We start from the raw sequence: 14517 nt of genomic DNA, 5'->3' as shown, positions 1-14517 counted from the left end.
TGGCTTCTCTTCCTGCCTCATGGGGGAATTTGGTACATTTCCAGATGGTTGTCTGCACTGCTTTAGGATCTTTTAGATAGAATTCCAGAAAGGTACTCCAAGATTGTTCTGTGGTCATCTGGCTCTCAGTTCTTCTTTGAGTCTAACTAAAGTCTGTATCTCTTCCTCATCAAGCAAGTACTTGTGTCCTCAGTCCAGTAATAACAACTGTCAAAATAATGGGAATCCCTTATATGCATGTAGCATTTATGATTCTCAAAGCATTTTCACGTATGTTTAATCTAAGGCATAACTATTCTTCAGTTCAGATCAGTCGCTCAGTCGTGTCCGACTCTTTCCAACCCCATGAATCGCAGCACGCCAGGCCTCCCTGTCCATCACCAACTCCCGGAGTTCACTCAGACTCACGTCCATCAAGTCAGTGATGCCATCCAGCCATCTCATCCTCTGTCATCCCCTTCTCCTCCTGCCCCCAATCCCTCCCAGCATCAGAGTCTTTTCCAATGAGTCAACTCTTCGCATGAGGTGGCCAAAGTACTGGAGTTTCAGCTTTAGCATCATTCCTTCCAAAGAAATCCCAGGGCTGATCTCCTTCAGAATGGACTGGTTGGATCTCCTTACAGTCCAAGGGACTCTCAAGAGTCTTCTCCAACACCACAGTTCAAAAGCATCAATTCTTATGTGCTCAGCCCTCTTCACAGTCTAACTCTCACATCCATACATGACCACAGCAAAAACCATAGCCTTGACTAGATGGACCTTTGTTGGCAAAGTAATGTCTCTGCTTTTGAATATGCTATCTAGGTTGGTCATAACTTTCCTTCCAAGGAGTAAGCATCTTTTAATTTCATGGCTGCAGTCACCATCTGTAGTGATTTTGGAGCCCAGAAAAATAAAGTCTGACACTGTTTCCACTGTTTTCCCATCCATTTCCCATGAAGTGATGGGACCAGATGCCATGATCTTCGTTTTCTGAATGTTGAGTTTTAAGCCAACTTTTTCACTCTCCTCTTTTCCCTTCATCAAGGGGCTTTTTAGTTCCTCTTCACTTTCTGCCATAATAGGTTCTCTTTACTCATAAGCAAAAAAACAGTTTTAGTCAGAAATTCTCCTCCACCAAGCACGTTTGTTGTTGCCGTTGTTCAGTTGCTAAGTTTTAAGTAATAGTCACTCAGTCATGTCTGACTCCTTGTGACCCCATGGACTAGCCCACCAGGCTCCTGTGTCCATGAAATTCTCCAGGCAAAAATACTGGAGTGGGTTGCCATTCCTTTCTCCAGGTAATCTTCACCCAGAGTTCGAACCCTGGTCTCCTGCCTTGCAGGCAGATTCTTTACCATCTGAGCTACCTGGAAAACTAAGTCATGTTCAACTCTTTGTGACTATATGGACCGCAGCATGCCAGGCTTCCCTGTCCTTCACTGTCTCCTGGAGTTTGCTCAGATTCATGTCCACTGAATCAGTGATGCTATCCAACCGTCTCACCCTCTGCTGCCCTCTTCTCCTCCTGCCTTCAATCTTCCCTAGCATCAGAGTCTTTTCCAGTGAGTTGACTCTTTGCATCAGGTGGCCAAAGTATTAGAGCTTTAGCCTCAGGATCAGTCCCTCCAATGAATATTCAGGGTTGATTTCCTTTAGGATTGACTGATTTGGTCTCCTTAAGAGTCCTTTGGACTCTCAAGTCTTCTCCAGCACCACAGTTTGAAAGCATCAATTCTTCAGCTCACCCTTCTTCATGGTCCAGCTCTCACATCCATACATGACTACTGGAAAAACCACAGCTTTGACTATACAGACCTTTGTTGGCAAAGTGATGGCTCTGCTTTTGAATATGCTGTCTAGGTTTGTCATAGCTTTTCTTCCAAGAAGTAAGCATCTTTTAATTTCATGGCTGCAGTCAGTGCCCACAGTGGTTTTGGAGGCCAAGAAAACAAAATCTGTCATGCTTCCACTTTTTCCCCTTCTATCTGCCATGAAGTGATGGGACTGGTTGACATGATCTTAATTTTTATAAATGTTGAGTTTCAAGCCAGATTTTTCACTTTCCTCTTTCACCCTCATCAAGAGGCTCTTCACACATACACCCAATATAATGGGATTCAGCTCCGTGGAACTGAGCTGGTGTAGTTTCTGGCTTACATCAGTTTATGTTCACAAGCTCACACTTATTGTGATAATTTTCCATGTTTACTTTTTTATCCTTGGTACCTTTCATCAACTTCTACACCTTTAGAAGCATATGCCCAGTGCTTTAATTTTCTCTTCCTAAGAGAAGGATGATTCCTTATTAGCATCTTAAACTATGTGTCTAATAGATCTTCCTGGGATAGCTTTAGGAACCACTCACCATTGATAATACTATTTTTAGAGGAAATGAAACTCTGAGTCCCCAGAAACAACTTTTAAATTTATGCCTTCCAAAAGTTAGCTGTACATGGAGGTGATGGTACATGGAGGTGATGGTACCTGGTGAGGGGCGGGGGTTTTGCCTCCTGCATGTGGAAATCTTGTTCTAGGGCTGATGCCCTGGGAAGTATTTGGCATGTGTATCTGCCAGGTTTATCAAGGACTCCATACAAATGGAATTGTCTGAGATAGAACTCAAGGGCCATACCTATAGCAGTGGGACTCAGGTGGAGGGCTAATGTCAGCCTTGGCCCTGTGGCCCGTTTGCCCTTTGATATTTGAGGATTCTCTGGATCTCTGGTTACTTGTGTTTCCAATTCTCTGTTCAGACATACATCCTCCTGAGCCATTTAGTGGGTAGTGTGGTCTGTGGAAAAAGCATGGACTGGGTATGAGAAGAATGAAGCCTGCTCTGGCCAAGAACTAACTTGGGGCTGTGGTCCAGCTTTTTCTCCTGTGTTAGCCTTGTTCTTCTTTTCTGGAAAAGGAAGAGATGAAATGCTCATGGGTTTCCAGACTTTTCCTTTGTCCACCTTACAGGTGAGGGGAAGCTGGGATGTAGAATGTGAACTCTTCACCTCAGCCCCAGCCCTTCTACCCTGATCTACTTAAATATTAGACTTTGGCAGAAGATGCGTCTGGGGAGAAAGTGTTGCTATTCAAACAGCTTTAAAAACTACCTCTGTATTCACCCATCTAATTGGGGTTTTTCATTCTTCGGTCCCAATATGCCTCACAGTACTTTTTAGCATGTCCATTTTATGTGGCCAGCTTATGGGGTTTTATTCTATTGATTGAGCTGTCCTCCTCCTCTCTCAGTCACCCCTGAGGACCAAAAGTCAGGGCAAAACCCGAGAACTTGTTAAGGGAAAGCTTTGGAGATGAGCAAAGAGAGAGCTTGGAAGGGAGATGGCATAGAAGACCATATCTTTCATGCTTGTGTCAGCTCATCCCCTTTAGTCCTAATCACAGCTCTGGACAAGCGGACAAGCAAAGGAACCATGGAGTTGAAACTTACATAGTATCTAAACCAGTAATAATGCCTTAGATTTGTTCAGTGTTTTAACATCTTGAAAGCAGTTTGTTTGCCATTGTTACATTGGCTATTTTGAATAATCCCAAATGTAGGAAAGGCAGAAGTTATTGTCCTGGGTTGAGCGTTGAGGGCATGAATAATGCCTGTTATGCAGACATAAGGGCCCAAACCAGGACCCGGTCTCCCTATTCTTGCTCCTCTCATGTTGCCATTCCTCTTTCCCACAGTCAGGGCTTCTCATTGGCCCAAGTGTCAGTACTGGGACCATGCGGATGCTAGTGGGGAAAGAAGAAATTTACAGTGGTCTGTTTTCTTCTTCCTGTGGATCTTTTCTTCTCTTGCTCTCCCCATCCAAGAAGCATGTCTTTTGTTCTTGGGTTGGCTTTAGGCAGCCCCTCCATCTGCGGCTTTGCCTTCCCTCTCCTCCTGGCAGGAATCTGGGTGATTATGGAGCCTTCTCTTTGGCGAGGTGTTAAGGGTTTATGTAGTGCTTGCCGACGGATGGCTAATGGACTCAGTTGGGTTGTTTCAATGAAAGTTTCCCACAATCTGATACTAAAGTGCAAGCCTTGAGTGAAGCTTTTATCACTCTTTCACCAGGCTCATCAAGGACTTCCTTTTCCTCTCTGGAAATTGTATTTCATGCGGTGTATTTCTGATCCAAGTGTTACATCAATCAGCAGTTCAGTGTAGGTTTGTGGTTCTCCTGGAGCGTTTTACAAGCAGGGATGGAGTTTCTTATGCTGGTCTGCTTGACTCTCTTGGTTGGACTCTTGGAAAAATACTCAAAGTGCAGTTTCCTTCCATCTATTATGATTTCTTTTTAGTTGCTGTTGGAATTATTGCTTTTTCTAAGGCATTATCTTAATAGAGGCATTCCTTTCTGGGCTGTATTTGACCTGTGGGTGAGATTGGGAATCTGTTTATTCTCATGGTTATTGTAAAGTTAAGGCTTTCAGAAAACTGAGAAAAATAGGAGCCTTTGAAATGTGATCCCCTTGGCCAATGACTTCCCTGTTGCTGAATGGATGCTGGATGCAGGCTTAGCTTGTGCCTTTCCTTCTAAGGTGGTTTGTTTTTGAGAGAAGTCCCCCAACCCCTGCCTCCTACAGTGGTCAGTTCTTCATGTTTTGGATGTCAAAGAAAGAAAGAAGACATTTTAAGTTACGAATAGTGGTGTAAATATTGATGACGAGGAAGGAGAAGGGAGACCTTGGACTTGGGCATCGTGCCAGGCTGTTGTCTGTTGTCTGAATGTGTAACAAGCATGTGACTGTGACGTGCCAGATCACAGAAGCCAGGGCCGGCAATCGCAGTGACTAATATGGTATTTGTTGACCGAAAGTCCACCTAAGAGTTAGAATCTGAGGTCATGAGCTAATCTCGCTGAAAGAAAGGAGACTTTGGAGTCTGGGATTTGCAATTTTTTTTAACAAATTTTTTTTTTAAAGGAAGATAAAATTGCTTCCATTCTCCAAATAATAATATTGAGCTGATACTTTCTTATATTGGGTCCAAAGAAGGAAATTAAAATTTTTTTTTATTTGAGTAAAGTTGATTTACAGTGTTGCGGTAGTTTTTGCTGTACAGCAAAGGGAGCCAGTTATACATACACATGTATCCATTCTTATTTAGGTTCTTTTCCCATATAGCTCATTACAGAGTACTGAATAGAATTCCCTGCAAAGAAGGGAATTTGTCCCCCAGATTCTGTCCTACTCATACAAGGACTACTATTAAAATTGGGGATAAATATTTTGCTCTTCTCAGTTTTTTAAATTCATCCAAAGCTATTTTGAAAAAAATCTCTCCCGGGAACTGTGACAGGGTATCGCAGCTGTCTGAAGGTTTCTTTCTTTTTTTTTTTTTCTGTTATCTTTCCTTTCTTTAAGGAAAGAGTCGTTTCCGAGGCAGCCGTGACAGCTCTGTCATTTCACTCACACCTCTAAATTTCTCTTTCTGTTGTCAGTCAGCAGACAGCAGGCTCAGGATTCTGATGGGCCTGAGTGATGTCCAAATACAGGAGAGATTGGAGAGAGGCCTGGAGCAGTGCGTCAGGAGCAGTCATCTTCTGCCTTTATTCTTAGAAGAATTGTCAGGAGTTTAAAAAGTTCCCCTGTGCCAGGATCCCCGAATCTCCATCGCTGTCATCTACAGCATGTGTGGGGTGGGGCTGGAGCAGAATTTCCAGAGGTTCCTGTAAAGAGGTTGTACTGAGTTCCTCTGGCCTGTGTGTTACCCTGGGGAAATGTTTTTTAAGACTTAGTTTCTTTCTTAGAGCAGCTGTAGGTTCACAGCAAAATGGAGAGAATGGTACAGAAATTGCCCATGTACTCCGTGCCCCCGTGTTATCTACATCCCCTACCATGTATAGTAAGATGCTCCAGTTGTGTCCGACTCGTGACCCATGAACTGTAACCTGCCAGTCTCTTCTATCCATGGGGATTTCCTGGCAAGAATACTGGAGTGGATTGCTATTTCCTTCTCCAGAGTGCTCCATTTGTTACAACTGGTGGACTTACATCGATACCTGATAATTACCCAAAGTCCGTAGTTTATGTGAGGACTCATTCTTGGTGGTGTATATTGTGGGTTTGGATAAATATATGATGACATGTATCCATCACTATAGTATCATACTATATTGATATCATATATATCATATCATCATATCATATCATAGTATATTTCTATCACCCTAAAAATCTACTGTGTTCTCCCAATTCATCCCTCCTCACCCCAAGGAAATTAATATTTTCAACTTCATTGAGAGTAAGTCCTTTCAGGATGAAACCACTTCAACATCAAAACAGCAGCAACCATAGCAACAGCTCCTAACCTTTCTGAGTACCTACATCCCAGGCACTGGGTTTTGGATGCTCTGTTCATTTTTCCAAGGCCCTGTGGTAGGTACTGTTTTTCATCCCATTTTGGGGATGAGGTCCCTGAGACTCAGGTCCATTAAAGGACTTCAGTACCTTGCCTCAGGCTGTGCAGTGGGTGAATGACAGAGCCAGGTCTCTGTGACACTGTTGCCTCGAGGCCTTAAGCCTTATATGGTTCTCATAGGGGCTGGTTGACTGTCTGCTTTTCCGTGGTGCAAGGAAACCTGCCAGTTGTTTTGACCTTCAAGACAGGTGAGGTTTGTGCCTTCATCCTCTGAAGCATGAAGGTCTCTGGATTAAGAAGGAAAGTGATGGCAGCAGAGGGAATGCAGGGGTAGTAAAGATGCCCCTAGGGGTGGGGGAGGAAGGCTCCCTGTGCCCAGAAGGAAGGGTTCTCTACTTGAAAGCAACCGAGATTTATGGGGGACACCGAAATGTGTAGTCACATGTGCTTGGTTTAAGTCACGCAGTAGAGCCTAATTTACTTCTTGGTTCTGAGCTGTCCTGCTAGCGCTTGGCTTGTGGTTTGAGCAGTCCCTGCCATACAGATGCTGGCGGAGTATGAACAACAGAGTTTCCATTTTTAAAAGGATCAGTTCTGCCTTTTACCTGTGGTGTATCCTTGTCCCCAGGGTTTCTTCTTCTGTCTTCTGTTCATTTCTCCTGAAGATCCAGCATCCTCCTTATCCATGCGTGCGTCCTGTGTTCCACCGAACTGCTCCCTGGGGCCCGGCGTGGCAGGGAGGCCAATGACACGCCTTGGGAAGCCTGCTCCTGCCTGTCCCTCTCTGATGTTCAGGGCCAGAGCTTTCACACAATGAGCTCCCCAGCAAAGTGTGATGCTCATTTATTCCTCCTAAACATATTTGTCAGGCATCTGGTTTCTGGAAAGTATGTCCAAGGGGAGTTTGTTGAATTTCTCTGTGTCTTTGTTTATAAGATGGGATGATAGGAGCACCTTTGTTTTTAAAATGCAGAAAGCTCATAGGGTGGTAAAAGTGTTAGTTGCTCAGTCATGTCTGACTCTTTGCGACCCCATGGACTATAGCCCACGAGGCTCCTTTGTCCATGGAATTCTTCAGGCAAGAACACTGAAATTTATTGCCATTCCCTTCTCTAGGGGATCTTCCCAACCCAGGGATTGAATCTGGGTCTCCAGATTCTTAACCATTTAAGCCACCAGGGAAGCCTTAGGGAGGGTGGTTGTTATTGATAATCATAATTATGGTTAACACTTTTATAGGTGTTACTTAGGCACAGGCGTGTTTCAAGAGCTTTACATGTATTTATTCATTTAATCCTCACAGCAACTCAATGGAGTTATACTGCTTCCCCCCCATTTTGCCCCTGGAGGAGGAAATGGCCATCCCCTCCAGTATTCTTGCCTGTAGAATCACATGGACAGAGGAGTCTGGTGGGCTGTACAGTCCATGGGGTCGCAAGAGTTGGACGAAACTTAGAGACTAAACCACCAGCACCACCATCCCCCTGTTTTGCAGATAAGGACACTGAACGGTAGAAGGCAAGTAAGCGGTGGAACATAAACGGTGGAACAGAGATTGAAAGTGAAGGATTCAAGCTGCCCCACCCTTTCGTGGGATTTAATGCCTGCCAGGTGCTTAGCGTCACGCTGGGCACAGAGTGAGAGTTTCGTAATATTGACTTTCATAAATAATAATTACAGTGTTAGTATTATTAATGCTCAGCACCTTGTTAGCTGCAAGTAGTAAATATGAGCAGCCCAAGACCAGTTCACTTATATATTTTACAAACTGGTGAAAAAAGAGAGATGCTGAAATGGGCAATAACCATCAAGTGTGGACAAGCTGAGATAGAAGACCTGCAGGATTCTGCGGGAGGAACAGTCATCTCCTTAAAGGAAAACCACTGAGAACGTTTGTTTCATGGCAGGCAGGGTGCTGCATCCTTTAGGAGTGTTATTTCCCATAATTCTACACGGTAGATAATATCGTTCCATTTTACAGGCACTGAGGATTAGAGAAGATGAGCGACCTGTCTGCACTCACACAGTCAGTGAGTGAGCAAGCTCAGACTTGAACCCAGGACTCCTTAACTGAAGGCTCTGGGCTCCAAACCGCTGCCCCATATTCCTGATCTTTACTGTTGACAGTTTTTTCCAAGGGCTTCCTGATGCTTTCCTGAATGATGGAAAATGGGTGACCAAATCGGAATGAGATCATATGTCCCTCCCCACTTTTCGTCTAGGAGATTTTCTAGAAAGTGGGTAATGAGTTAGATGGATGCACCATTTCTGTTGAGTGACTGGCCTTGCTTCTTCAAAGCGGCTCGTGTTAGACCTCCCCCCCACTCTGTGTGGGACTCCGGTGACTGTGTCCTCAGGGCCAGGCACTGTGCCCTGTATGCTATGCCCTTCCTTAAAACCACGTTCTCTCTTTTCTTTGAACCTTGGACTGTAAACTATACGCTTAGGTACTGATATCCCATTTTCTCTTGGTTCTACTTCATGTATATTTGGCTGCTCTGACCAAGTACCTTTAAAGCTCTCACTGAAATAAAAAGCTGTGTCTGTTCAGTATTCTCCAGTGTCCATCAAAGGCCTCCCCAAACTAGAAGTCATTCCTGATTTCTCTTTCTTTCATCCTCACATACAAACCATTCCAAAGTCCTATCAGCTCCACTCCTGAACTATTTCCTGAGTCTTCTCAGGCAGCCCCTCAGGCCATGCCCAGGGACACATCTTTCTTGCTGGAAGGGCCCTGGCAGCTTCTTCTCTGCCCCTTCCCTTCCTGTGTCCCTGTGATCCATTCACCATATGGCAGCTGTAATGGGCTTTTGAATTGCCCATCAGATTGAGTCACTCTCGTCTTTCAATCCCTCCAGTGGTGACCTATTGCACTTGGTATAGAGTCCGAAGTCTTTCCATGGCCTGCAAAGCTCAGTGTGACGTGGTCCTGCTGAATCTCCCACCTCATCTTCTGGGCCTCTCCCTGTTATGGACCACCAGCCCTGCAAACTTTGTGCTGTCACTCAAGGAGATAACAAGGAGTTAATATTTATTTAGGAGTTAATATTTAAAATATAAAATAACAAGGAGTTAATATTTAAAAGATGACTATTTGCCAGGCATTGTTGTAAGCACTTGACCCATTCAGTTTTCACAATGACCCCAGAATGTGGATATTCTTGTAATTGCCATATTACAAATGAGGAAACTGAGGCACAGAGAGTTGACAACCTGTATGAGGCTCAAGGTCATACAGCTAGTGAGGGGCAGAGCCTCTGCACCAAACCAGGCAGCAGGTCCCAGGATATATGTTTTCAGTCAACACGTTGCAATGCCTCTTGGGTAGACAGTAAATACTAATTGAATGAATTATTACAAAGAAGATGCCTGGTAGAGTTATGTTGGGTGAGGAAAGCCATGGATTATTACAGAGATGTTCTAGGCCTGAATGTCGTTAGATATATCCCAGAGCAGAGGGTGTGGCACTGCCCATGTGGGTATTAAATACCCTACAATCCAAAATGGGTTTTCCTTACACCACAGCTGCTATTTATACTTTCTATTTGATAGAGCCGTCTGGCTCGATGGTCCTTTGTTTTTTGTTTTGTTTTTTTTTTTTCCTTTAAGAGGAGAGAATTGTGGGAAATATTTTGTTTTCCCTGGGAGCCAGGCTATGTATTTACTTCAAGTTTTATTAAATGAGTTATAAATTTTCCCAGCAATTTACTCATAGCTCAAGAGGTTTAATTTGCATGTGTTGCTTTTTACAATATGCTTTTCGTAATGTTGCAGATGCTTCTTCCCCAGCTTCAGTAAACAACAGGCACTCAGCCAGGTTTTTGACTGAACATGTGCCAGGCCTTGGAAATACGATTAACTCCGTGGTGGCTGTTGAAGGCGGGTGGGGGCACACACTGTGTTCTGTCCAGGGCCTCTGGGGAGCCAAGTACAAATTCCTGGAGAGCAAAAGGCAAAGACTTTCTGAATATGCCTATTTTTGAATATTTCTTTCACCAACAAAGTAAGTCAATAAAAAGACATTTATTGTATGTCTTGTATGATGTACAGACATCAGACTTGTATTTGGGTCTACTTAAAATATAGTTAATATGATGATTCAAAGAGTCTGTCAGGGCCCCCAGATGATTTTTAGAGAAGCCAGAATCATCTCGGGTTTCATAGGAGTTGACCTATGGTCCACCACAGGGAAGATGTTTGAGCCACTAAGAAGCTAGCTCCTCTGAGAGTCCAGTGCGTAATACCCCTTTGATTCCAGGAAAGAGCATTAGGGTTGAGAACTCATTCTTTGGGGTCATACTGTTGGGTTTGAGTTCTGCTTCTGCCACTTACTAGTTCTGTGACCTTGGGCATGGTACTTAAACTCTCTGTGCCTCAATTTCCTCATCTGTATGAATGAGGTTACAACGGTCCCTATGACGTAGGTTTGCTAGAAGGATTGAATAGACTCATGTATAGAAAGCATTTAGAGCAGATGTTTCGTAAGTGAACACATACATGGCAGCACTTACTGCCCCAGGATTCGCTTAGTTCTGTGAGTGCTGAGGGAGCAGATTCGAGTGTGGAGGTGGGTAGTGCAAGGCTGTGATGGTCTCATGTTCGTGAGGACTCCTGGCTCCTTCTCTTTGGGGTTCTAACTTAGTGTATTTTCTCAAAATTCAAGGTGGCAGCTGTGTTCATGTCACCATGTACTTATTCCAAAAAGCAAGAGGGAGAGGAATTTAAAAAAAAAAAACAACAAAAAAAAAACCAGGTTCATTCTCTTTTAAGGAAACTTCCATGAAGTCCCACATAGCACAGTCCTTCATTTCTCATTGACCAGGACTTAATCATGAGCCAGAGGTAGCTGAAAGGAAAATACACTGTTTTGTTTTTGCAGCCACCATCCAGATAAAAATCCAGGCTTTGTTAGGAAGGAGAAAGTAGAGAATGGGTGTTGAAGTGGGTGACTACCCATGAGTTGTTAGCATTGGCCTGTGGTATTTTGGGCTTGAGGTAGAAGGATTTTCCATGTGTCTGGAGCAGTATTTTTCTAAAGTGTGTTTCACGGATGATTTTAGGAAGTACATGGAAATTTCTTACTGAAATAATTTTGTAATTGTTTTTTACATAAGCAGAATTATAACTATTGAATCCAGAATTTCACAGATACTATATAATCATATAATATCTTTAAAAAATTTAAGTGAGTCAGTCTTTAAGGAGTAAATGCAGGTATACAGAGATGAGAGAGGTAGTACACATATGAATTAGATATGGGGTCTGGGGCCAGTCTATCTGAATTTAAATTTGTGACCTGCCACTGATTGGCCAAATAACCTTAGCTGTTCCATGCCTTAATTTGCTTATCTGTAAAATGGAATTAACAATAGTATCTACCCCCTAGGGTTGCTGTCAGAATCAAATGAATTAATACTTTAAAGCTCTTAGAATGGTGCCAGGCGTGTGATAGATACTCCAGGAAGATTTGTCATGGTCATTGTTGCTGTTGTGGGTCTCCTCCATTGCAGACAGATTCTTTACTATCTGAGCAACAGGGAAGCTCTATTATTGTGGTTTTATTAGTACTGTTATTACAAAAGGTAGCACTTGGACAGAGCAGAAATTGTGAGGATGGTACACGCATGATTGAAATTAGGGAAACACTAGCTTAAAGGAATGAGGTTGACAATTAACTAGAACCAATCTTAGTTTAGTCCCTGGGTCAGGAAAATCCCCTGGGGGAAGGCATGGCAACCCACTCCAGTATTCTTGCCTGGAGAATCCCGTGGACAGAGGAGCCTGGTGGGCTACAGTCCATAGAGTCGCAGAGTCAGACACAACTGAAGAGACAGCACGCAAGCACAATCTTAGATGCAGCGATACATAATAATTTCATTAATGGTTAAAACTACTGCTTTACAGTGTGAAATGTCCCATATGTGGTAATAGCATTGATTACAATTTACTGTATGCCAGGTAGTATGGGGTTGCTTTAAAGATAAAACTTTTAAAAAGATTTTCCTGAAGTATAGTTTTTTGATGCTTCCTTGGTGGCTCAGTGGTAAAGAATCTGCCTGTAATGCAGAAGATGTGGGTTTGATCCCTGGGTCAGAAAGATGAGCTGGAGAAGGAAATGGCTACTCACTCCAGTATTCTTGCATGGGGGATAATCCCATGGACAAAGGAGCCTGTTGGGTTACAGTCTATAATGTTGCAAAAAGGTTCATCACAACTTAGCAACTAAAACAACAACAGCAGCTGATTTACAATATCGTGTTAATTTCTGCTCTATAAAGTGACACTTATACATATGCACATTCTTTTTCATTAGTTTATTACAGAATGTTAAATATAGTTCCCTGTCCTACACAGTAGGACCTTGTTGTTTATTTGGCCTGTGTGTAGTAGTTTGCATCTACTAGTCCCCAGCTCCCAATCCAACCCTTCCCCTGGGCAACCACAAATCTGTTCTCTGTGAGTCTGTTTGTTTTATAAGATCATTTGTGTCATATTTTAGGTTCTACATGAGTGATATCATATGATACCATCTTTCTCTTACTGTCTTACTTCACTTAATATGATAATCTCTAGATCCATCCATATTGCTGCAAATGGCATTATTTCATTCTTTTTGATGGCTGAGGAATATCCCATTGTATATATGCATGACATCTTTATTCTTTCATCTGTAGATGGACATTGAGCTTGTTTCCATGTCTTGGCTGTTGTAAATAGTGTTGCTATGAACATCGTGGTGCATGCATCTTTTTGAATTACAGTTTTGTCTGGGTATAAGCCCTGGACTAGGACTTCTAGATCATATGACAACTCTATTTTTAGTTTTTTGGGGTATCTTCTTACTGTTTTCCATAATGGCTGTACCAATTTACATTCCTGCCAACAATATAAGAAAGTTCCCTTTTCTTCCCTCCTTCTCCCCTATTTATTACTTGTAACTTTTTAATGATGGTCATTTTAACGATGTGAGCTGGTATCTCATTGTAGTTTTGATTTGCCTATCTCTAATAATTAGTGATGATGAGCATTTTTTTTCCATATGCCTACTGGCCATCTGTATGTTTTCCTTGGAGAATAAAGATAACACTTTTAATTCTCCCAGCACTACAAGCTATTTTTTTTTTTCCCCCCTACTCTGCAGATGAAGAAATGTAGTCTGGGATAGGCTGCATGTTGACGGGATCAGCTTCAAAGCCCCTCCTGATGAAAGCCTCTTTTCCTCTTCGGTGTTTCCCCTGCCTTTTGATTGTACAGTACTCCTCCTTTGCTCCCTTGCCTCCAGGGTCCTCTGATTCTTCTTCTTTCCCATTTCCCAAATGCCAGCTAGCACTTACGCCAGCTGTTTCCTGAGCCTCTCCTCACTGTCAAAAACCAACCTGACCAGTATCTGTGTTCCTGTAGGACACTGTATATGACAGCTTCCGGTGTAAGGAACTCATTTGTGAAAATGGACATTCATGGACAAATATGCTGCCTCTCTTCAGGTGGTTTATTTTAGAATCACCCTGGAGATTTCAGGCAGGAACAGTTAAGCAGCCCTGTAGGCCTGTCGTGCAGCCAACCAAGAAGTTGGGGGGAGGGGGTCTGTCCTATAACATCTCTTAGGTCCTTCTGTGAGGTTCTAAAATGTCTCTGTGGTAAAATCATGATAAAAAGGGAACACTGAGATGGTGATCTAGGGTGACCAAGCTCAGTGGTGAGTAATCAGTCAAGGACAAGGGCTCCATCACTCCCCTTCCAGTTCCCACCCCAGTGCCTGGCATGTAGCGAGCATTTACTCGATATTGTTGAGTGTATGAATCACTTACTGGAGGCCTTTCATATGTGAAGGGAATGAAAGTTCCTTGAAGGACTAGGACAATGAATTATACTGGGGAAGGTTTGGTGGGGCCTTCTGAACTTGATAGATTTTTTTGGTTGGTCAGTCACACAGGTCAGCTCGCTATCATCCATGGACCCTGTGTGTTTGAAGCATGAACTGAACATGAGCGGCACTATGCTGGAGTCAGGGAACATTCATCTTCTACTCCCTTCTCTGTCTTTAGAGCTGGAGGCTCAATGTGTTCCTCTTGTGATGTCATAAAGCAACTGATGTCTTAGTACATCCTGCAAGAATTATTTCCTCTTTTACTTTTCCTACAAATTGTACCTTATGATTCATTGAATTTCACTTTCCTATTTTTCCA

General features: G+C 43.1%; 1 protein-coding gene and 1 long non-coding RNA gene across 4 annotated transcripts in view; both read left to right on the top strand.

Annotated features, from left to right (window-relative positions):
* Positions 1–14517, top strand: part of LRMDA (leucine rich melanocyte differentiation associated) — a 1316517-nt gene that overhangs the window by 566036 nt on the left and 735964 nt on the right. The window lies entirely within an intron of this gene.
* The window catches only part of LOC147342869 (uncharacterized), a 62123-nt gene that overhangs the window by 4129 nt on the left and 43477 nt on the right, over positions 1–14517 (top strand). Inside the window, exon 1 of the long non-coding RNA XR_015156787.1 lies at positions 1–14517. This exon is cut by the window's left edge and continues 4129 nt beyond it; it is cut by the window's right edge and continues 14569 nt beyond it. This is a non-coding gene — a long non-coding RNA (uncharacterized LOC147342869).

The sequence above is a fragment of the Bos grunniens genome, chromosome 28 (assembly GCF_055505025.1).
Source record: "Bos grunniens cultivar Pamir isolate PY7600 chromosome 28, Bosgru_T2T1.0, whole genome shotgun sequence".
In the NCBI taxonomy this organism is placed as follows: Eukaryota; Metazoa; Chordata; class Mammalia; order Artiodactyla; family Bovidae; genus Bos; species Bos grunniens.
This window is presented reverse-complemented; position numbering and strand designations above follow the sequence as displayed.